Source organism: Clarias gariepinus, chromosome 9 (genome assembly GCF_024256425.1).
Source record: "Clarias gariepinus isolate MV-2021 ecotype Netherlands chromosome 9, CGAR_prim_01v2, whole genome shotgun sequence".
Lineage (NCBI taxonomy): Eukaryota > Metazoa > Chordata > Actinopteri > Siluriformes > Clariidae > Clarias > Clarias gariepinus.
This window is the reverse complement of record NC_071108.1, coordinates 35,624,212-35,650,350: the sequence shown is the minus strand read 5'-3', so window position 1 is coordinate 35,650,350 and position 26,139 is coordinate 35,624,212. Positions and strand designations below refer to the sequence as shown.

At 37.3% G+C, this 26,139-nt stretch overlaps 1 long non-coding RNA gene across 1 annotated transcript; it reads right to left on the bottom strand.

The window, feature by feature from the left end:
• Window positions 1–15,231: 15,231 nt before the first annotated feature.
• On the bottom strand, window positions 15,232–16,047 carry LOC128529838 (uncharacterized). The gene is made up of 3 exons (XR_008361084.1): window positions 15,958–16,047; window positions 15,484–15,576; window positions 15,232–15,365 (listed from the first exon to the last, which is right to left on the bottom strand). It is a non-coding gene; the product is annotated as an uncharacterized LOC128529838 (long non-coding RNA).
• Between the last annotated feature and the right edge of the window lie 10,092 nt (window positions 16,048–26,139).

The following is a 26,139-nucleotide window of genomic DNA, read 5'->3' as shown; positions in this document are numbered from 1 at the left end:
CCACCAATGGACTGTAAATGGTCATGAAAATGAAGAAAACACATTGAATGAGTGAAGGTGTGTCCAAACTTTTGGCCTGTACTGTACATCATACTAATTTTTCTAAAGGGACTAAAAGGGACCACTTCAAAATCATTAGTTTCTGGCAATATTTTCGGCCACTGAAGCCCTATTTATTTATTTATTTACCTGGTGCCACCACGAGATGGCGCTTTGTTCTAAAGAACTCATTAACACAAGCCAGCAGTTGACCTGCGCTGAGTTTTAGCAATCACGTGATTTTATAACCCACAACACCATAGATAACACGTTATCAAACTACACTACGGAGATAAAGATGACAGGTTAATTTTTTCCACACTATTTAACAACTGTACAGGGTACATGATTTATGTGATGACAGCTAGTGTCATATACTTATGGTAGCAAATCAGTCTCAGTAATAATTCACACAAAAGACATGATGCACACGTGTGTATCACAATTCACATGCGTAAAAACCCAATTCACGTGCACAAAAAAAATATAAACAAAATAAAAAAATAAAAATATATATATTCACAAAAAAACAACTCCTGTGCACAATATATGTATATATACATTTTGACTGTGCATGTGAAAATCATCATGCACTGTCCATGATGCACTCGTAAATTTTAAACATTCAAAAATGTTTTACACAGTTCTACAAATATGAATTGTGTTTTGCATTTGTGAAATGTATATTATGAAAAATAAATGAATAAATATATTATGCACGTGAGTTGTTTTTTTGTAAATATATTTTTCTTTCGTGCACGTGAATTGGGTTTCACGCATGTGAATTGTGATACGCACGTGTGCATCGTGTCTTTTGTGTGAATTATTTATGAGACTGATTTGCTTCCCTATATACTCTGCTTCATTGTAGTTTCTTTGACTGAGTCAGACTGAAACAGTACCCTGTTGTATTTCTTCTGTTACAGTATGTGGATCACTATAGTAAGTAACTATATAAGTTTGTTAATTTCCTTGTAACATAGTTTATGATCAATTGTACCTTTCAAGTTTACTTTAAGTTACATATTACATGTTTAACTGTAAACCATTGTTGTTCGATTGGTTCAGACAAATATTGGTACCTTCAAAAATGTAAAAACCTTTACAACTCCTTCACCTTGATGGAAATCAATTTCCAGGAAGTATTTAAGTTTTCTCAGATCTTTCATTTTAATCTTTGATGTCAGCATCTTTTTCACATTATTCAGTAAATCATCATCACTCTCATCAATGAGATCATCTACCCAGATTGTTACTGTTCCACTTTGTTTACTGTACACACAGTGATCAGAGGTAATCATTCAACATTTTGTTCCTGACACTTTGTTCTTCATCCATACAGTGATTTGTTCAGTTTACAGATTAGTTTATCACCCATGTCCGACGTCACTTTAAATCCTTCCAGTTGCTCCATGTTAGTCTCACAATCGACTGTAACGTGCAAATAAGCAGTTTTTTTTTTACATCCATTCCAAACCTGGGCTGTTCTTATCAGACCCTACAAAAAAACCTTTTTCGCAACATGCATCCAATTTCTTTTTGTCATGTTTGCATGCAAAGCATACTGAACCAAATACTCTCATTTTAGGAAGATCGGGTTTTCTCCCTGTCAGTGCATTATTAGTATTGTATCACATGCGAATTACTGGAGCATGCATCTTGCCATCTCAAACAAGGTTCTCCAATTTCTCTCAGCAGTCTCGTTTTGCTTGAGTGAATATGGTGTCTAAAGCCGTTCTTGCGTAACAGTGACTGAAACTCTTTATCCATGAACTCCGACACAGTTTAGGTACCTAACATACTTTATCCTCCCATAAGGTGCTGGATCAGCAATGAATAATTAGCTTTTACAAAGTACACAAACAATGCACCTGAGTAGTTATCAGTAAAAGCTAAAGTATACTTGAAACCATCTAAAGCCTCTGGGTCACAGCTAGATCTGTGTGCACTGATTTAAGTGCAGCCTTAACTCATGTATCAGTTTCTCTGTTTCTACTTTGAACAAATTTCTACATTCTGCAATTTGTAAACTTCATCATAATTGCAGTGACCGAGGATTTCATGCCAGGGTTATAAGGTCATCCTTATGAATGAATTAATTTTAGTCTTGTCCAAAATTAATTAGCAAACAGAATAGATTTCTCAGCATCGTCCTCACCTGATGTCCGTCTCTTCTATCAGGTACAGCTCTGCATCACCTTCTTCTTAGTCCAACTCCGCTCGCTTTGGTACTGTCTGCCAACTCGATATAGTGTTTCTCTGGGTGGGATTCTTCCACAATACCAGATTAATATTCGACGTCTCACTTGTATCGACCATCAGTCCTTTCAGCTGTATTTTTGCAGGATTTGTTGTCAATTGCTTTAAAGATAAAGTTGTGTTTGTCATTGTCTTCTTCATCAGTGGTTTGTTTGACATTGTGTCTCTTCTTGCGTCTGCAGTTTTCATCTCTGTGTGTTGAACTTTTGCAGTAAATGGAATGTATTTAGCGATTTTGGGTCAGGCACCCCCGTGCTATATGCCCATTTTGATTGCAGTTGTAGCACGAAATGTCCGAACATGCGAGCCGTTCTCTCCTCCTCCGCTCCGGGGGCGTACGGGGGTACCATCACATTACCTTCACTGGTGCTGTTGTGGAAGTTTTCGGTTTCCAAATTTCCCAATTTGGTCTTGAATTCTGCACTTTGTGCAACAAATACGGCAAATGATTTAAATGAGTCCATTAAACCTTTCAAAATCATTAAATTGCAATTAAAAGTCCATCGCTTATCGTCTCTTTTCAGCATTTCTTGATGCTGTGATTGCGGTTTCTGCTCGAACTATATAGTCAGTTATACTGTCATTCACCGTTTTTTGCAGATAGTATTTTTCCTTTACCAGCATAGTAGGCTCTCAAAGTCCATAGAGCTTTCCTACCTTCGTCCATAGCATCTCCCATGACAAGAGAAAGACTTTTGTCATCTAGGTACTATATAAGTTCAGCACATGCATCCTCCTTTTTGTTGGTAGCATCTTCATCAACCTACTGGAGTTCTGATAACACTGTCTCTTTTAGTCCTAGCAAACGCATGTGGCCTAGAAATTTTGTAGAAAAGTTTATAGTTTATAGTCGACATACAATCTATTCCATTGGTTACCTGCTTCTCTCCTGACCCCATACCTGTTGACGCAGCCATTTTTGATCTATACCTTGAACTGCCTTCTAATTGTGTGACATGTGACCTTTTATGTACAAGTTATAAAGATATGTGAGACATAAAGATAAATAGTTTTTATTGCTACAGTGAAAGTTAAGATTTACAGTATGGACGTAGTCTCTGGATTCAACACTGCAACATTCAGAGATAAAGCATAAAAAGAGAAGCTGGTGGAGAGACAACAGTTTAAAGTATAGCTGTGTTTTCTGTGTTTTATGCGATCGTGCCATTGAAGAGGAGTTCATCAGCTTTCCCACCCTCTGATCTCAGAGTTAATATCACTGCTCATAACAACAGCATCGGGGTATGACTGCACAGGAGAGGTGACTCTCAACTATTTCAGGTTAGTAATGATTTAGCAAGAAAGAAAAGCTAAAGTTTGGGATACTGATTGCTTTTTATAATTTATCTTATCAATAGAAATTATTCCTTCCTTTTAACGCCCTTTAGAAATAGATTGTCTTGTGCGTCTGTAGCGGCTCTTTGGATCAGGTAACTCTTCTCCAAGTGGACTATTATAAGGACTCACACAATGCTGTAATGAACAGTACACTGCTGCGTGATACAGGGTTAACTGGAGTTATATGTGTGTGTGTGTGTGTGTGCGTGTGTGTTTGGACACAAATACATTGAAGTCTGTCATGTCACTATATCTGCCCAAAGTGACGGGGCAGTTAGACTGGGCCTTGGCAATAGAACTGATGGACTTTTCTTTCCTGTCCTCAGTTGCTGTATTTTTCAGGACATCACAGTCTGTCCTTATTCTATACTGTCTCCTGTTGTGCATCAAAACTGCTACTGTTTCAGCTAAACATGTATAAATATGTAGCTTATAATATTCTGTGTCTTTGTTCACAGTGAGGATGGACCCATATGGGAAGACTCTTGGAAAAAAAGTATGCTAAGTATATTAAATTCCAGCATGACAAAACATACTTAAGTGTACTTGCAGCCAGACTAATGACCACTAAAAGTTATTTATTTCAGAACTAATCTTGTACTAAATGTATTTAAGTTGTAATTAAATAATACAAAAGTCAAATTTTAAGTGTACTAGGTGCACTTTTATTTGCTCAAGTCGAACAATTTCAAGTATACTTGATAAATTATATAATAATTAGTTAATAAAAATAAATATGCTGAATGGATTTTCTATACAGTAACATATATTTGAAACACATTACATCAGTATTGATGAGGCAGATTTTATTCAACAGATGAGTTCTTTTGGCTGCTCCTGTTAGGGATCATCATAGCGGACCTTGTCACTCCAACAATAAAAAATGTAAATCATAATAATAAAAAAATAGTACTTTAGGTATACCTATTATTTATTTATTGACCCAGTGTAAGTATATATTTACATTTATTACCTACCAATATACAGTGTTGTGAAAAAAGTAATTACAACTACTGTCCGGCCATAAAGTATTTTTTTTCCACTGAAATCTTAAATCCTCAGCTTACACCCCGTTCCTCCACCTGTTGAATTGAGTCTTACAATTTCTGGGTTATGTGTCTTCCATTTCTACCTCTGTTCCACAATCAAGTCTATATTATCAATAAAATCACAATTTTTGTTTTTGAGATTTAATAATTAATTTTACTTGAACTGCTCTTTCTGTAACTCTGCTCCTGAGTTATTTTATAAAAACAAAGCATGTTTCCTGAGTTTTATTTCACTTTCAAATACATTAATAAAGTCTTTATAATAAATGTATTCTTTATAATAAGTTCTTTATTGTAAATAGTATATCACTTCTCGTATTCAAAAATGATATTAAAAGATATTTTGAAAGTACTGTATTAAGTTTTTACGGTAAAAAAAAAAACAAGGCTGTTATAATTTTACATTTATGTGATTTGTTTGGTAGAAACTTTTACTATTATTTTCTCTTTTTTGTTGTCTTCTTTATTTCTTGCCTGTTATTTGCTCTACCGCTCCTTTAACACTCCCTGGCATTGTTCTGAGACAGTGGTGCTTTACCAGACTATATCATTTTGTTTAAAATAAATAAATAAACACAAGCTCCTGGAAATTGACTCCGCCCTCTAAGGGAAGCTTTAGGTTCACCCATCACAAGATGCTCTCTCTATGTGCATGGGCTCTCTCGCTCGCTCACTCTGGAAAAAAAAATCTGAATATATATTTCCAGATCAATTTTTTTGCGAGGCGTGGGCTGTCTGCAACTTTCTAGTCTGATATAGTGTTACACTGTAATATTTAAAATATTTCATGGGTTAAAACTGTAATCCAGGTTTTTGGATCCAGTGGAGTGTCAGTGTGATTATGTGTGAAAAGTATGTGCACCCTTGACCATCACACATCCCCACACAACCTTGGAATCACATAATGGTACAGTATAGGGTGTATTTTAACTGGAACTGGAAAAGCAACTGCACTATGGACACACACACTGACTGCACATATTTTTGGCCACACAGGTTATAGATTTCAAAACCACAACACTCACAAATTTACAAAAACATAATCAATGTACATCTTGATATTCGAAGATATTTAAAAGTTACGCAAATGAATTTCTTTATCAATATAGATCAGTTCATCTATTTCATTACATGCTGTTAGTAAACCCTGAGACAGTGGTGCTTTACCAGACAAAATATAAAACAAAACAAACCAAAAAACCCTTACTGTACTTTAGCTACACATACAGTACTTGAAGAAGAACAAGAAAATTACGCTCCAGGACTCATCACACTGTGTGTGTGGAAATGCTCTTACTTTCACTATTACACATAGCTCTGATTTCTACTGGACATTTTTTAACATTGAAACTTCAGCGATCTCCATCACACTCATTCAGGATGTTTCTCTGACAGCATTTCATCTGTGAAGGTGAGCTCCGTCCTTCCAGGGTTTAGTAATATATTGGACAGTTCTTAACCCATTTCCGGTCATTTCAGCCTGGTCTCCTTAGTTGCTGTCATTGCTTGTAGGGCAATAATTTCACCCTTCTGAAACTTAGTTTATTTTTTGGTCAGAGAGTGTAACACCATAACAAACACACAACCACCCAAGAAACAAAAATCCAAATAAAAATTCATATATTTTTTCTGAAAAACAGTCACTTAAAAATACTTAAAACATGTAAATGCTGACTTTCACATACATTCTTCAAAGAAGCAGACAAACAAGTAAATATATACAGACAGTAATGCTCAACATTCCCCTTCCTCACTTAATCATAACTTTGTTGAATAAAGATGTCATGTTTGATTAAGAACTAAGTGGGAAAACACTAAGGTATGTGCAGATATTTAAGTATTTTGCAGAGGGGTATTTCAGTCTAAGGCCAACAAATTTACTTCATTCTTTTTTTCGGTTATTTAAAAAAAAAAATTAAAACATCAACCATTTTTGGTTTATTCATCTCTTCTTGCTCATGTAAATATACCTCTGGACTTTGTCAAAAAATACTACATACAGTAGGAGCATTCACCAGGATTAATGGATTTGTAAACAGAATTTACTAAAATCACTTTGATTTGTTTTACATCCTCAGACCTAAAACATAAACATGATTGTTAATTCCTTACATTTTCCCGTCAATATTTGTAGCTTTTCATGTACAGTGAAACCTCGGATCGCGAGTGTTCCACAAGACGAGCAATGATTATTTATACATTTTGACTTGAAAAATGAACAAGTCTTGGTTTACGAGTACCAAGTATCATGTATCATGCATGCGGTTCTTGTTTTGACGCCGAGCGTCACGTGATCACAACTGAGCCAATGGATTTTCTCTCTCTTGCGCTGCGGAAATTTGGGTAATCGTCTTCCCTGCTGGGTCTTAGTGCTCGTCTCTTACTGGTATCATTAACATCCACACACACACATATACAAACTGCCTGCACACATAAACGGAAACATTTATCTTTCTGGATTTATTTTTACTTTTTTTAAGGTAAAGTTCAGGTTAATTTGTTTTATTTTTACTTTATATTTTGTATTAATTATTTTTATGTATTTATTTTTTTGGCCTGTGAAACAAATAATTCGAGTTTCTATTATTTCTTATGAAAAAAATGCTTAGATTTTCGAATTATGCTCTCTCTGATTCGTCGCAACTTCTTCACGCTCCTCACAACTCCATTCTCATACACCACTCTGACACGCCCAAACAATAGAATCTCTTCCTCAATCCTCTCTGTGTTGCAGTAGCCCTGTGGCTTAAACCTAACGATGGAGTGCAGCAGCGAATCATGCAGTGTGAACCGCTGCCTTGGGCTATCGGACGGCTGCAGGGTTATTTTAGCTTTGCAAGTATGCTGTACTTTATCACACCTGCAGTTCGTGTTGCATCTTGGACACCTCACACTGAAGTGTTGAGGTGGCCAGGAAGGAATTGCAGAGTTGCAGTCAGTGCAGTGATACTTAGAGGTGACGAGAGCTCCGGTGATCTCACCCTCAACTGTATATAAAAATTATTAATACAAAATAGAAAGTAAAAAAATAACAAATTAAACTGCACTTTAACATTAAAAAGAATCTTGACAGAGCAGTGTTTTAGTTAGAGGGGGTTACTGTGTAAGATGACTTTCTCACACACACACGATATATATATATCATGTGGTTCGAGTTTTCTTTTCCTGGTGTCACGTTCAATTGCTGCAATTATGTATTTGAAATATTATACATTTAAAAAACTCAGGATGGAACAGTAAGATGTTCACAATATTCTTTATCTATGCAAATCTCTGTTATAGTGAACATGAGGAACTGTGTGGAAATCCAACAGTAATTACTTTTAATTTGTTGTTTTTTGTTTTAAAATGAGTGTCAGTCTACAGGATCTGTGAAATATTACACATTTTAACCAGTATTGATGTGGATTGCTAAATGTTTTATCCTATTTTTGTGGAATCCTGGAGAAACAGCATGACTTCCATCACTAGCTGAAGAGTTAAGGCTCAGCGGGGAGGTAGTGGAAGCAGCTGCAAAAAAAGATCAGAAACACAAACACTGATTTCCACACAGAAATGATTATGTGTTAGAACAAGAGCAGTCGTATAAACACCCTCTCAACAAAATCACGTACTTTCTTTGGTTGTTGTTGTTGTTGTTCTCCTTCTGAAAAAAAACCCTTTAAATCTCATTAGGAGATTAGGATCTCACATCCAGTGTCTCTGGAAAATTGAGGTCAGTAATTTTTTTTTGTGGTTTGCTAAAGAATAGCATGTGTTTTAAAGAAATTGCTTTGTAATGTCTAGTTTTTTATTTTGTTATGTATATTTTATAACTTATTTAAAAAAGATAAAATATATCATTATATCATCATATAAAAAGTTTTTTTTACAAAGTAATTGTTTTTGTGCTGCCATCTTGTGGTTAATTTAGAACTGTTCACCAATAATAATAATAATAATAATAATAATAATAATAATAATTGCACTGAGGAAAACTTACCTTCTTGCTTTGTTGATCGTGGTCTACAAGTAATCTTGTCCATCTCAGTCAGGATAAAAACAATAATAAAAATAATAATCATGCTTTACTGACTAAAAACACAAGAAGAAAATTAAGTTTAGTTAAAGCATACATAACTGTGTACAGTACTTTAAATGATAGTTTGTAAGTTTTGGCCAAAAATAGATGTTGCCGGTTATCATATCAAGACATGTTTTGTGTCCAAAGTTTGTTTCTCTAATTTTGCTAACATAACCATAAGATGAAATTAAACAATTACGAGCAGTGTTCAGGCCAAAGTGGGACTTTTGATTGTGCAGAAAAACAGAACGTATCATATCACAAATCACAGTTCTGAGAGTGAAAACTCTCTTTATTTCTCTATATAATCCCCTGATACACTAATCCACTTATCCCAGTGTTTCACTAGTGCTTGGACACCATCATGGTAGAAAGTTCTCAGTATGCCGGAGCCGTGATTGGGCTGCTTCCTATCTGACACGCTGGCCTCCCAGGAACTCACTTAATGGGTTGAAGTCTTCTGTTAATATCAATTGCTTTTACGCCGCATTTACCAGAAATTTTAAAACAAGTCCCAGTTTGACTTGAACTTTCCTTACTTATGTTAATGAATTATATTTCCTTTTAAATGACTTGTACGGAATGATCTACAATTTATGTTTTCACAATTTTAAACTATAAAATAAGTAAACGACCAAAACTCCATTCAGTGTAAGTTGTCAGTTGAGCAGAGTTGACTATTGTGTACAGATTAAAAGAACAGCAACATAAAAGGAAAGTGGTGGCTTTGGGTGTTAAGGCTCAGAATTACTGATCAGAAGGTTGGCGGTTCGAGGCCCAGCTCAGCCAGGTTGCTGCTGTTGGGGCCTTGAGCAAGGTCCTTAACCCTGTCTGCTCCAGAAGCGATGTTAAATGTCTGACCCTGCACTGTGAGGTTGTACAAATTGGTGGCGGCAGCTTCAAAAACACTCCAATTAGTGCAGTCAAAACAGGCCTGTAATTTCTGCTCTGCTTCACCGGTCCATCTCTTTACTGTCCTTACTACAGGCTTAGCAGATTTAAGTTTTTGCCAATAGGTCGGGAGAAGATGAACCAGGCAGTGGTCAGAAAGTCACAATGTTCAGCAAAATGCTCCACACAGAGGCAGCCATCCGCGGCGCCGTCAGGCTCATGTCAAAAAGAACGAATCGTTCAGGAATGAGCCCATCACTATTCGACAGACAATTGGAAGCGGTATTTTAGGAACCGTCGACAAATTTCTGTCCAAATTATGGGGTACTTGTTACTTACCTGGCTACGTGCCCAGTTATATATATATATATATATATATACTTTAATAAATTACAATTCTTCAATAGCTTCTAGGTCATGTGACCTGGTGACCCCAAACTGGTACCAAAAAAATTTAATCTGAGACCTCCATAAGGTACTCCTCTTTGAAGTCCAAGATATGTCTTCAATCATTTTTTATTTTAATTACATTTTTTATAAAATCACCATTTTTTCAATAGCTTCTAGGTCATGTGACCTTTGACCCCAAACTGGTACCAAAATAATCACATTGGAGCCCCACACATAGTCATTAGTTCATAAAATCTAAAGAAAATTTATGGAAGTGTGTAAGAGTGAGAAAAAATGTGCCTAGATAATAATGAGATTGTGAGATTGTTCCTGAGGAAACCTTGAGAGGAACCAGACTCAAGAGGGAACCCATCCTCATATGGGTGATAACGGATAACAGGAATTATATAACAACATCATGTGTGTTAGGCTGCTGGAAGTTCAGTATAACAGAAGTTATCCAAGTTATCATGAAGTCTAGTTCAGCACTGGGAGTCAGCAGGTGCAGAGGACAGACTGGGGTCTGGATCACTGGGAGCTCAGGAGCAGCATGTGTAGCTCCAAACCATCCTTAGTGAGAGTAACTGAGCACAGCCTGAAGCTAACAGATGAGAGAGTTACCACGTGATGTTCGGGTAGCACTGTGTAAGCACCGTGATATATACAAGAAGAGCCTTAAGCCTAGACCTCCCAGTCCACACTCCCATTCCTCTCCAGTGAGGTGTTGAAGAGCCGAATGGCTCTGGGGACAAAGGATTTCCTGTCTGTTAACTCAGCTTTGTGACAGAAGTCTTCCACTGAACATGCTTCTCTGTTAGCAGAAAACTGAACAATGTTTGGTCGGAGTTGGTCATGATGGACACCACTTTCTCGAGAGAGTCTAAATCCAAACCCATCACCAAACCACCTCTCCTGACCACCTTGTCCGATCGTGTGAGATCTCAGGCTACCTCCCCAGCACACTACTAGAAAAGTACACTGGCAATGACTTATTGATAAAACATAAGCAGGATCGTTTTACAGGAAAAAAATAATAAATATATATACATACAAGGTTGTACTGTGATGTAATGCACCGATTTCTTAGCTCCAACCCCAAAGCCCATCGGCCACCAGATGCCACTATTGCACACTATACTGATCTCAACGACCGTTTATTCAAAGTGATTCAAAGTAAAGATTTAGACATTGACAAAGTTATTATTATTTTAGTTGTGTGACACAGTACACTGGAGTTTAGGTAAATACTTACAAATTTGAACATTTTGTCCAGTGTCTTCTGAGAAATGCTAAAATACGATTAAGATTAGGATAGTATACATCAATCGCATAACTTATACACAATCCATAATCAAAAATGTAGTTTATGTATGTAAATGTATGTAAATGTAATTTATTAGTATAATTGTTTCAGTCTCCCCCCAAAATTGTGACTGTTATACAACCACATAAGTGATATCCCTTGCAATAGTTTGTGATCAAACTGTTTGTTTATTAGTAGCATATACATTGTAATAATTTGTCCAAACAACTAAAAACTAATTTATTTTGTTCTAAGAACATTATTATTATTACACACAATCTCACCTGGCGTTTTATTCCAACAGCGGGCAGGTTTATTCCCCCTGTTCAATCTAGAATGTCTAATCTCACATTTTTTGCACCTAGAATTTAAGCCTCATTATACAAAAAACAAACAAACAAACAAACAATTAACACAAACTTACTGCATTCTATTATACACAGCCGTGTCATCACCTATCACATCCCTAACCAACCGCGACTGGTGGAACTTATATGTATGTACATTATATGGAGCCTGAGATTTGGTTATTTACTACATTTATAAGAATTTAATGTTTACTGTCACACGGCATAGTTACATAAGCTTCAAATCTAAGCACAATGTGGATTGTTGTTAATTTAAGGTTGTTTTCATTTCAGTTTTATCCTTTTTAAAGCCAATAAAGCTGTGGATTAGTATCTAATGTCTTCAGAGTTGTGGTTGAAGGAAGGATGTTTATTTGGCTTACACTTATTTACAGTGTAAAGACGGGACAGTACACATTATTATTATTACAGTGAAACCTCGGATTGCGCGCGTGTACAGTTTTCTCTCTGCTTAAGGCTCAGCCTGATCTTTGGCCCCCCCCACCCACCCACACACACACACACACACACACACACACACACACACACACACAAACAGAACCCTCCTACTATCTGTATATGAAAAAGCTTTGATATACAGAGGAAATTTTCTTGCAAAATTTCAGTTCTTAAAGCAAAAATTCATGAGCGGGCGCTCGTATCCTGAGGTACCGCTGTATGTACATATGTATATCACGTTGAGCATGTTATCTTCTTGACCTGTATTCTTCACTGCACAGTGTTTGCACAGATATACTCTACATCACCATATATACTATATCCTTATTACCTATTGCACCTTCTGTACATTAATCACTCTCACCTCTGTACAAATGGACCACATTGTTATCTTTCTGTGACCTTCAACGCTTGCACATACAATATTGTGCCTGCAGAGGGCACTCATGTCTTAAATCTGGGTTGTGAAATCCGCATTGAACAACATAAGACATATTTTAACTTATTGTTCGAAGCATTTTCACCTTTAAAAAAGAATCATATAAAATATAAATATGCTATATATATTTTATTGAATTGTCTAATTTTTATCTATGAACCAGTGTGAAAGAATATCAGTGATTTTTTTTTTTTTTTTACGGCAGCATAACTTTTATCCTTATGTCTGGTGAACTGGGAAAACACTCAGGATGAGATGCCATTTCATGCATTGGTTCACAGTAGGCACAATGTAAAGTCATCAGTGAGATGTTTTTGGTAGGAAACCTGAGAAACTGGAAGAAACCAACATGGACATGAAGAGAAGATACACAGAATCCCAATACGGACTCAGATGTGTTTAACTTCCAATGTCAGGGGTTTAATGACTGATTGGTGTATACTGTAGGGGTGAAGGAGACTTTGCACCTGGAGGCTACATTCACATTATAACATTATTTAATTCTGATGTTTTGATCAGATCATATTTGCATGTCATAGTGTTTCACATTAATTATCACAATTAATTGGTCTGACTGTAATGTAAATGGATGTTATTTTAGCTAAATATGCTTGGGGTTCTGCTCTGGAGGACGGCGAGCGGTTAGTCCAGAAGAAGGAAGAAAGCCACACTCCTGATTTTAGCTGTTTTATCCTAGTGCCAGGGTTTTAAACTATGATTGTCCATCTCACACTCCTAGGTGGCCACAAAGGGGTTGAAAGTGCATCAAGTACATGATGTTTGTTTTGCCTTATGCCATGAGCTCTTGTCTATGTCATAAGCAGAAGGATTATGAAGTATGACACGGGCTGAATTTAACCACCTTCAGTAGCCACTAATTCTCATACCTGTCTCTAGCAGTTTTTGCCATCTTGTGCTGAGACCCTTCCTCTGTGCCATGCTGTGTGTGGGAGAGTTTCCAGCATGGTCAGAGTCTGGAAATGTGTAGAGACAGAACAGTCATAAGTTTTGTGTTTTAGACCCGCTACACACAGGACCAAGCTGTGGAGCTGGCCGTGGTGCTGAAGGGTTTCCTTGGTCTCATTTTCCCGTTTGAACGAGCCATGAATGATGACATAAAGTGCGGTAAAAACGGATTTGTGCTTTGGACAGCTTTCATTTAAATACATTTTAATAAATAGAAACATGTAGTTAAAAACTGTATTTTTTATTTACTCTGATTATCTTTGTATAATATTAAAATTTGTTTGATGATCTTATTTGGTGAAAAATATGCCAAAAAAAACAAAAAACAAAAAAAAAAACAGGTAAGAGAAAATTTCCATTGGTAAATATCATGGCATTTTATAGGATACACTCTGGCTTAAAAATAAGTCAGATAAATGAAAAATAACAGGGAATTTTTATAATTTGTTTTGAAATCTTTTTATAAATGAGGGATGTTTTCCTGAACCTCTTTCAGAAATTGCAAGCAACTTTTAACATTATCAATACCTTTCTGAATCCCTTTATGATCTGGCTCAAAGTTTTCTTTTGTCTACTAGGAAGTTAAAAAACATCTTCCAGAAAAGTTCTACCATCAACTGAGGGAGATGTTCCACGCTGAGATGGGCTTTAGGCTCCTGGGTGAGTTCCTGATGGTCCTTTCTGGGGATGAGACGGTCACGATCGGAGTGCTGCAGGGTCTCTCACTAACCAACCGCTTCAGCCTCACCATGTCTCTGCTGAGTATAGAGAGAGATTTTACTGATTAGGTTTATTAATGTTTGTATTCTAAAACATATAGGTTTTTCAATAAAATACACACATTTTAAAGACAAAACATTGCATATTTTATATCATGAGGGTGGACTATATTGTTGTATATTGTTTTATTTGAATTTTTTTTTTTTTTACATTTTATGTTTGGGCATCGGTACCAAACGGATCCTCATAGAACACTCACTCAGAGAACACACTTCCTGTGACGTAGCTTCCTGTTTTTCGTATTGTTCCCGCGAAGGTTCCTCGTTTGTTTGTATCAGGGTTTAGATTACATTACCTTTTCTTGTTTATTCTAAATAACAACATTAACTAATTTTCAGGCTTTAATACCACTGGATTTTTGCCTTTTTCTGTTTGTTTGCTTTTTTTGCGCTTTTTCGGAGAACGCGCGTATCATCTGAGAACAACAAGCGGAATCCATCACCAAATAACTGCTCAGGTACGATATCATGTCTAATATTCAGCTTGTTCAGTGTGTAGAGTGCAGGATGTTTAGACATTCTTCCTCCGTCGTTAGTGGTAATTTTATTTGTGATAGGTGTGTGTTAGTGAGGACTCTGACGGAGAAGATATCAGCGTTAGAGGAGCGCATCCAGACTTTAGAGAGGGTTAGAGAGTGTAAGAGCAGTGTTATTCCTGTAGCGGACAGTCTGGGTGCCGCAGGCGGAGGCTGGCCCACCGGAGCACACCTCTTCTGCGCTTCACGTGTCCAACAGGTTTGCTCTCCTCAGTGATGCACCCGCTGAGAAACCTGAAAGAGCTCTGGTTTTAGCCCAGTGGGCACAAACTCGTGGAAACCACGTGGAAAAGACGTGTTTTCACCATGTGGAAAAGACGGGTAATTTAGGCGTAAAAGGCAAGTCGAATTCCATTCAAAATTACAAAATTACAAAAACATTTACTTAACACTTAATAAATGACACTGCATCCAGCCTTTCTTTCCTCTTAGGTGCATTTCGTAACCGATTGGCAATGGAGCTGAGGGCAAAGGCTTCTGTAACATCATGCGCCTTTACTACACTGTCTGTCAAAGGACAAAAATGTTTAGTATAATTTAGATGCATGGACTGCAATTTATCAATACAATCATTGTGTTAATATAAAACAAAGACACGACCACAAGGCACTATTCAATTACTTACCAGTTATTAATTTGCACAGCGCTGTCAAATGATGTTTTATCCCCTCGTGATCCCTTCATGTTTAGTTGAAACATAAGTGAATTGGTAAGGAATCTAAAAGAAAACAAACTTATCTATTTCAATTTAAGGAAATAAATGGGTAGAGTAACCACATAAGTTACACTGAAAAGTTCCTTCTCCCATTCTTAGAAATTCAATGGAACATATTCTGCAAGTAAATGTTAGTGTTCACTGTCAGAACTCCTCAGTGCATATAATATATTATACATGGTGATGGTGTTGCATTTATGACAAATTATACCTGTTCATCAAATACTAGCCTGTTTTTATGATTTTTGACAAATTAACGTTTGCAATTGCCTGTTATGCTTCAAAGCCTACGTTAGCTACATACATAGATTCACAATCAAGCTAACCGCGTCGGTTAGAACCTACACAAACTGCCACAGAACATACTAGAATATTACTGCTTACCTCAGTGCTCACCCTGTAACATCACACACAAATGTTCTCTGTATGAAACACGATTGCCACGGGTACTTTGTAACTTTAGCAGACCGCAAATTTAAACAAATTACGAAGTTTCTAATTTCTTTTTATTAGCTATAAATGTTTCACGCTTTCACTTAAAAAAACGGTATCCAGGAAAGGCTGATCACTGCGCATGCTCAGTACCACTCGCTAGACTGCAAAGTCACTCTGCGCAGCGACCCCTATGTGTCGCCTCTGATAGCACACCGGTGTTCAGTCAGGGGCGTAGCAAGCTTTTCAAAAGTGTGGGGGATGAATGTGGTTTGTTAAGAATAAAAATGATGAATACAATGACAGAAGGGTACAAAAGGTATTAACATACAAGATATAAAAAGCTTTCAATTTAAAATATTTAGAATCAGAAATGCTTTAATAATCTTAGGGAGAAATTATTTTGTTACTCCAAATATACAGACAACTTTTCATAAAAAAAACATACTGTATATTTAGAACAGAAAAATAAACAACTATGTACATATATAAATGCAACCAACAACAACAACAACTGACCAAATAATATATGACCAACTAGTATATCCCTCATTTAAAAGAACCAAAAGTGCTCTTTCTGCTCTCCTTACAAGAGACAAACTGCTCAGCAACCTTTTTTCTGTTTCCCCTGTCCAGCTTGTCTTTATGTACACGGCACACAGCAACACTGCTGAGGCGAGTTTGGGTCAGTGAATATTGAAAAGTAATACAATGAAATAAATGCAAACAGCATCTAATGGTAATATAACTGTAATAATAACTGTTGTTTAATGTCAACATTTTTCAACTTTCATCTCTCAACTTCACTTACAGGATTTCTCTTGAAAAAGGTGTCAGTCTTCTCCTGCCTCTTTCTTTTCTGCATCTTAATGATACTGCGTGACAAAAAGACAGTGGGAAGCTTGATAGTGGCATGGGTCTGACAGGACTGGGACTGATACACGGGTCTGACAGGACTGGGACTGCTACATGGGTCTGACAGGACTGGGACTGATACACGGGTCTGACAGGACTGGGACTGATACATTTTGCTTACTTGCAGATAAGCAATAAGCAATGAAGATATAAAACAAAAAAGGTCCTCACAAAAAGCTTTTTCTAAATAATGATAATATAAACAAAAGTATAATAATGTAAATAATAGTATAAATAATTTACTGTTTTTAAACATTAAAATAATATACACATTAAAATAATACACTTCCATAGTCAACAGGTATGCAAACTGACATTATTTCTCACTTTTTTCTCCACAACAGATCCAATCAAACACAACAGGCAGGTCAGCTAATGAACAAACAATGCTCAAAATATCAAAAAATCAATTGCACTGGCAATAAACCCCGAAATACATTGCTTAACATTGTCAATTTGTCGCTCCTCATCAATTTCCCGCCTTCTTCATCACAGTTACTTTATGCATTGATGCCACACACATAACCGAATTTAGCTAAGTTACACTATCCCAATTAGCAATTACCATAATAATACAGAAAACATTCGACGTGTCAAAGAAACATAAACAGAACATCTTCCCAAACATATATCAAGCATATTTGAAAACCTCAAAGCATAAACATTCAAAGTAGCTGTAAAACGGAGATGTAAATAATCATAACAACCATAAGTCCCCGCCTCCTCCACTATTATAATTAGATAATACTGAAAACCATAACTGGCTGAAACATAAAAATATGAGCTCAAACAGATCCACCATACATTTCATAATGCGCTACACATTTCAGTTAAAAAAACTCAAAAACATAAGTATGTGAAATTCGAAATTCCCAAAAGTTTTACAACAGGAGAACATATTAAATGAACAATATATTTAAGATTTAAATGGTAAGTAGAAATGACAATGCAAAAACTTAAAGGTTCAACAAGCATGATGTGTTTCTCACACGCACAGTACTACAATTAAAATGATTCACAACACACATACCTTCTTATTGAACTGCATTTCGCATGTGATTAGCTACATGATTCCGGAGCTCATGCAAATGGTTGTAAACAGGTTTACAGTAGGTACAGTGGTATTTTTGGCAGCACACTGTGCATCTCTGGATAGACAGCAGGGGATCCTGTCCTCGCAAAAGCATTGTCTGATGCATCTGTACAGGTTAATCTAAAATAATAATAATAAAAAAAACTATGATTATATATAAACACTACACATGCTAAAATGTAGCATGGGAGAATGCTAGCATTAGTTACGCGAAAAAAAAACTGATTAACGTTTCTGTTCAAGGGTGTGAAAACATAGCAACCATAGTCATGTCGAGACAGCGATAAATGTAAGATGTTTCAATGTAAAGTTTATCTTTAAAGTACAGTGTTCTCACCGTCTCAAGCCCCGCCCACTAGATCTAGCGAGGGGGAGCTGGAGCTCCAGCTCCTCCCATTTGGCTCTGCAGCGAGCACCACTTGTCCTCTGCACGAGCTGACTGATAAATCTAACACACAGAGAGAGGCGGGACTTAAGGCAGAACAGCCAATCATCAGCCGGTGTCATGTTTGAGGGGGAGGAGAGAGGAGAGCTGAAGCGAGCGGAGACACAGAGCCAGTGTTGCCAACTTAGCGACTTTTCAAATCCCTCTAGCGACAATTTTTTAAAAAAGCGACTAGCGACAAATCTGGCGACTTGTTCTTGTGTTACTGGAGACTTTTGGAGACTCTGATGTGTCTGTACTGACTCTTCTCAACTTGCCACAGCAGCTATGCTATGCAAATGAATTGCCCATGCGCGAATCCGCCGTTAAGTGATCCCGCCCTGGCTTGTAAGCGGGATGTAAATAAAAATAAAAATATCCTGTTCCGATGCATATTTTAAAAAATTCTTTGTCTAAAATAAATCGCTGCATTTGACTCAAACAGCCTCATTACTTACCTCATCCACTGTGTGTGTGCTTCTCTGTGACTTTAGCATAAACATATACTGTAGCTCGCTAGTTCATCATGTCTCAGTCAAAACTATACTCTCAGAAATTCAGAAAGGAGTGGGAATCAAATCCTGAATTCAACGGATGGTTGAAGCCTTTTATTGGAGATAATACACGGGCATACTGTCTGTATTGCAAGACTGATTTTTATGCCAAACTTTGCGATATAAAAAAACACATGTCAACTCAGAAACATACACAAAAGGCAAAGCCTTTCAACAGTTTCACACAAAACAAACTGCCATTTATGGTAAAAAAAAAATGACTCTTCAAAAAAAGCTGAATCCACCATGGCATTAGTTATCGCTGAACACTGTTCTATGCTGGCATGTGATCACATTGGAGAAGCATGTAAAGCTGCTTTTTCACACTGTGCAGCGTGCATTATGCAAATTACGTGATGACGTAATCATCTAGCGTCTTCTAGCGACTTCTACGACAGCCAATAGCTACTTTCCTTACTGACGAGTTGGCAACACTGCACAGAGCGGCCAGAGAAACGGAGGAGCGAAGGCCGAGGTGTTTGTTCAAAACTGTTATATAAACTAATATGCTCTGGTCCCAATGAGACGTTGTGACATAACTTACAGCAGGTTATGGTCGCTGAACCGCTGGATGTCCAGGTGGTGCTCCGAAAACAGCGTGGGCTTCATTGATAATTGGAAGACCTTTGAGGGCAAAGCTGGCCTGTTAGGGCGGGACGGTGTCCATCCCACTCGGGAAGGTGCTGCTCTCATTTCTTGTAGTGTCTCATAGTCTCAGAAGAGGCCTACTGTAGTTAATCGGTGACAATCCAGAGCCCAGGCCAGGGAGCAGACCAACAGGCTAAACCAACCATCTGCTAGCTGCATAGAGTCGTCACTCAGGGTTCACTGTATTGAGACTGTGTCTGTTCCCCGAGCTAAAAACAAATTTAGAAAGACTCAGAAAGTCTGTTTTAATAATTTAATTAACATAGATATTACAAACTCAGATCACACTGAATGCGCAGCCAGCACCTCTGATCTGAAGCTAGGACTGTTAAATATTAGATCTCTCACATCTAAAGCAGTTATTATTAACAAAACTATCACAGACCAGGAGTTTGATATATTATGTTTAACTGAAACCTGAATTAAACAGGATGAGTATGTAGCTCTAAATGAAGCTAGTCCTTCTGGATACAGCTACATACACCAGCCTCGGTTAACTGGTAGAGGAGGAGGCGTCGCAATTATTCACAACGATAATCTGGCTATCGTACAAAAACACAGATTTAAATTTAATGCATTTGAAATTCTTTATAGTAACATAAAGTCAGCTCAGACGATTCCGATAATCATCATTTACAGACCTCCAGGGCCGTACTCTGAATTTCTCTGTGAATTTGCAGGTTTCCTTTCAAACCTTGTCGTTTCCGTAGACAAAGCGTTAATTGCTGGAGATTTTAATATTCATTTTGAGAATCCAGAAGACCCTCTGAGAACAGCATTTATGTCCATACTGGACTCAGTAGGAGTAAATCAGTGTGTAGTAGGACCCACTCATAAAGCAGGTCACACTTTGGACTTAATATTATCCTTCGGATTAAGTATAAGAAACATAATTACAATTTCACAGTCTGAAGTTATATAAGATCACTGTCTTGTCTCGATTAAAGTGTCTCATAGTAATAATGTACGCACAGCACCGCGCTACCGCCTTAAACGTACATTCACATCAAATACCACACAGAGCTTTATCGATAATCTTCCTAAGTTATCAACTTTGATTGAATCGCCATTTGATTCCACAGAACTCGATCAAGCGACTGAATATCAAGAGTCAACACTTCGTCATAGCTTAGGTAATGTAGCTCCAGTTAAAAGAAAAATGATTAGAGATAAGAAACTCGCTCCTTGGTATAACGATCACACACGCACTCTAAAACAAACCGCTCGGAAATTAGAATGCAAATGGCGTCAAACTAAATTGATAGTTTTCCAAATAGCATGGAAGGAGAGCATCCTGAACTATAGAAAAGCTCTTAGTGCTGCTAGATCAATGTATCTCTCCACTCTTATAGAAAATAACAAAAATAATCCTAGATTTTTATTTAATACCATAGCTAAATTAACTAAAAACAAGACCACTGCAGAAATCTCCACAACAACATACAGTAATGAGGATTTCATTAACTTTTTCAATAACAAAATCATAAATATTAGGCAAAAAATTCAGGCTTTAAAACCAGACAATTTAAGTGATACAGATGATAAATTAATCACATCACATCAGAACCTAGAATACTTTACTCCCCTTGAAGCGAGTGAACTAATTTCACTCATCTCCTCTTCAAAATCGTCAACCTGTGAATTAGATCCTATACTGACACATTTTCTTAAGCAGATAGTTCCAGCAATAACAGAACCCCTGTTAAAAGTAATTAACTGTTCACTCAGCAGTGGGTATGTTCCTAAATCCCTCAAATTAGCAGCTATTAAACCATTAATCAAAAAACCTGACCTTGACCCCTGTCAGCTTTGCAATTACAGGCCGATATCAAACCTCCCGTTTATCTCTAAAATTCTGGAAAAGGTAGTATCACAACAGCTATGTTCATATCTACATAGGAATAGCATACATGAACTGTGTCAGGATTTAGGCCTCATCACAGCACAGAGACAGCACTCGTTAAAGTAGTAAATGACCTCCTAGTGGCCTCTGATCAGGGTTGTTTCACTATACTTGTGTTACTCGACCTCAGTGCAGCTTTTGACACTATTGATCATGGTATTCTCCTTCACAGATTAGAAAATGTAGTAGGAATTAAGGGAACGGCCCTCTTATGGCTCAGATCCTATTTGACTGATCGTTTTCAGTTTGTAGATTTAGATGGTGACCATTTCTCATGTTCTCAAGTTGAGTTTGGTGTTCCACAGGGTTCTGTTTTAGGCCCACTGCTTTTTTCCCTTTACATGCTTCCTCTAGGCAACATAATTCGTAAACATGGTATTAGTTTTCATTGTTATGCTGATGACACACAAGTATACGTTTCAGCAAAACCAAATGAGAAAAAACAGCTTACTAGTTGAGCAATGTGTGCAGGACATAAGAGATTGGATGTTAATTAATTTCCTTCTGCTTAATCCTGATAAGACAGAAGTTCTAGTCATAGGACCACAAGCAGCTAGAAGTAAGCCTTCTGATCACACTGTGATTTTAAATGGCCTTTCTGTTCCATCAAGTGCAACAGTAAAAGACCTCGGTGTGATTATAGATTCAAGCCTTTCATTTGAAGCACATGTAGATAATATTACCAGGATAGCATTCTTTCACCTCAGAAATATTGCCAAGATAAGAAATATATTGTCATATACATGGTATTAAAATAGGTCTGGAGGAACATCGTATATCTCTATATGCAGATGATGTTTTATTATATCTTAAATACCCTGACACCTCTGCCGACGTGATCTCACAGTAATTAAAAAATACAGTAATTATTCAGGATACAAGATTAATCTGGATAAGTCTCAAGCTCTGTATATGTATGCTCCCTCTGAAGCCATCTCTAAATCACCCTTTCATTTAGCACTTTCTGGATTTCAATATTTAGGAATTAATATCACTCCTAATCTGGAAGACCTCTTTAAAGCCAATTATTCTCCTTTGATTACAAAAATCAATCAGAATTTATCAGACTGGTCGATTCTTCCAAACTCTTTTTTCGGCAGGATAAATATCATAAAAATGAACATCCTTCTAAGATTAAATTTCTTATTCCAAAATCTACCATGTTACTTAGATACAATTTTTTTTAAGAGGATTAATTCTTTAATTTCAAGGTATATTTGGAATTATAAGAAACCCAGACTTAAATTTTCGGTTTTGATGAAACCAAAGGAATTGGGCCAATTGGGATTGTTACCCAATTTCCAATTATACTTTTGGGCTGCTCAAATCAAGCACATGTTAAGTTGGTATAATTATAGATTTGATTCACGCTGGGTTGGGATTGAATCTACAAGATGCTTTCCCAGAATGTTATGTTCCCTACCATTTATTTATAATTTACAAAAAATCCAACAACTGATTAGAGCTTTTACTGTAACAAACACCCTTCTGGTATGGAGGGATATTAAGAAATATTTATCCATTCCAGACAAGTTGTCTCTTAAATCTCCAATTGCGCTTAATCTTGATTTTCCCACTTCTATACAGAGCATTGGCCTTTTGACTTGGAGGTCAAGAGGAGTGTCTGAATTAGGTCACTTATTTGATAATGGCCAAATGAGATCATTTCAGGAGTTAAGAAAGGAATTTAGTCTGCCCAGTAAAGATTTTTATAAATTCCTTCAAATACGACACTTTTTAGAGTTGCAGTTAAAAGATGGTAATATACGATTTAATCTTACTGAAATAGAAAAAAAGCTTTTCTCTTCATGTACTCTTAAAAAAAAGATCTCTGAATTATATGCATTGCTGTCCAATGTTGGCCCTTCGACCCTTAACTCCTTAAGGATGACATGGGAAAAGAACTTGGGGTCTATTTTTTAGTGATGAGGAGTGGCTATCTGTCTGCTCAAATATCTTTCCCAAAAGTGCTTCAATTTCGGTTCATGAACAAAACTTTAAATGTATTCACAGAACTTATTTAACTCCAGTTCGCCTCCATAGAATGTTTCCCAATTGTTCTCAGATATGCTATGTAACATGGAGATTGGCACGGTGATGCATGTGTTTTGGGATTGTGACAAAATCAAAATGTACTGGAAAGAGATTCACAAAATTGTTCGAAAAATAATTGGAAAGACATTTGCTTTGTCCCCAAAAGTATATCTCTTGAATTGTACAGTGGAACTGTGTCTTGACTGTGATAGAGAATGTGTATTAAATTTTTGTATATATTTGGCCAAAAAATGTATATTATTACTATGGTCAACTGCTCAGATACCTTCGATCAATATGTAGTTGAGTCAGGTGACCACACTTTTACCACTGGAAAAATTAACTTACGACTTGCATCAAAAATCTGAGGTGTTCTGGCGAATTTGGTCCTCTCTCTGGAACTTTCTTGAAGGTCCCCATTGACTATGCCTTCCCAAACTTGTTTTTTGATTTGTTTTTAGAGTGTGTAAAAAAATTTTGCCTGCTGTTGAGATACCGGTACCACTGCTTTTGTTTTGTTGAAAAATTCAATAAAAAAAAAAAAAAGAAATATATTGTCACTATACGATGCAGAAAAACTAGTATATGCTTTTATCACGTCTAGGTTGGATTATTGTAACGCCTTACTGTCTGGTTGTTCAACTAGGTGCTTAAACAAGCTTCAGCTACTCCAGAATGCAGCAGCGAGAGTCCTCACTAGAACCAGAAGATATGAGCACATCACCCCTATCTTATCCACATTGCATTGGCTTTCTGTGAAATTTCGCATCGATTTTAAAATACTACTCTTGACGTATAAAGCATTAAATGGTCTCGCGCCGCAGTATCTGAGTGAACTGCTAGTGTCTTACAATCCGCCACGCCTACTTCGATCAAAGGATGCAGGCTGCTTGTCAGTACCGCGTATTATTAAAAGTACAGCAGGGGGCAGAGCTTTTTCTTACAAAGCCCCAAAGTTATGGAATAGTCTTCCAAATAGTGTTCGGGACTCAGACACAGTCTCAGTGTTTAAGTCCAGGCTAAAAACCTATTTATTTAGCCAAGCATTTTTTAAAATAGATTAGCCTTAGGTAAAGGAGCAGATCTGGGGGACTCATGGACGTAGAGTATTATGGTGAACTGGTATGTTTAGATGCTGTCTTCCTCACTCTCATTGATCACTCAGGTTTGTTGACGGTGAGGTGATTGGTTGCCTTACATCTCTGGAAGCCCTCATGTTTGTGTTTCCTTCTGGCTCTCCCTTTTAGTTATGCTGTTATAGTTAGTCCTGCCGAAGTCTCTGCTTGCACTCTACAGTAAATATACATTCACATTATACATTGTGTGACTGTGACCATACCTAACTGTTATTTCTCCATCTCTTTGCTCTCTCCTTTTCTGCTCTCTCCTCTCTCTCTCTCCCTCTCTCCTTTTTCCTCTACCTATCTCTCTGTCGAGCTAAACATGTCGCTCCTGAGCTGCCAGTGATCCAAACCCCCTCTGCCCGCTGGACCTCTCTAACTCATCCTGGAGTCCTGCTTCTGGTTGGAGATCTCATCACGTGGATGCCCCTGTGTGGTCTGCCTGGAATGCGTGTGGTGACTGGGGTTGGTTCCACTTTTCCATGAAGGTGGTCCTGTCCTCGACTGATGCAGACAGCTGTTCTCTGAGGACCTGTGACTTTAGTCGCTCAATAGTTCAGGACTGGAATTTTTCACAGTCTACCTGAGCCTCCAGGAACAAACTGGACTTTAATCTTACACGTCTCCTCTTATACTGAACTTCCAGTCTCGCATATTATTATGCACATCAATCCCTGCTATCTGTTATCACCCAGATGAGGATGGGTTCCCTGTTAAGTCTGGTTCCTCTCAAGGTTTCTTCCTATTACCATCTCAGGGAGTTTTTCCTTGCCACTGTCGCCGTAGTCCTAGGCTTGCTCTACAGGGACAATCGTATAATTTTAATTCATACACATTCACATTGTGATGATGTAAATCGTTAAAAGCGCTATACAAATAAAATTGAATTGAATTGAATTGAACACACACACACACATAAACAGACTCTATGAGGTGGTATTAAAAAAGTTTGGAGACTAGTTTTGTAACACGCCAGCAAATGGCAAAACAAAGTTGCACACACACACACACACACAGACACAGAGTCACAGGGAGCACCGACCTTTATAAGTCAGCGTGCCAAAAGACATTGTCCTGTGTCCTTGTTGTGTGACTGCTGCTATTCTGACTTCCTGCGTTACCACGTTCTGCATAAAACTGGACAGATCTGCCACAGAGACATTTTACATGATTTGCCAAGTTTATGGCGATGCTGCAACATGTCGTTCGAGGTGTTTTGAGTGACACGGGCGCTTCCAGGGCGGAACATCATCTCTTAAAGTCGACCCAAAAATGTCTAAATCATTCAGGAACTTATGTATAATGATCATCAGAGAGACAATTCACAACATCACTGATATGTTGTCGTGTGTCATACAGAACAGTCCAGCTGATCCTCACGTGTGATTTGAACCCTAAACACGGTGTCGCTGCTAAGTTCGTCTCCAGGCTGCTGAACTCAG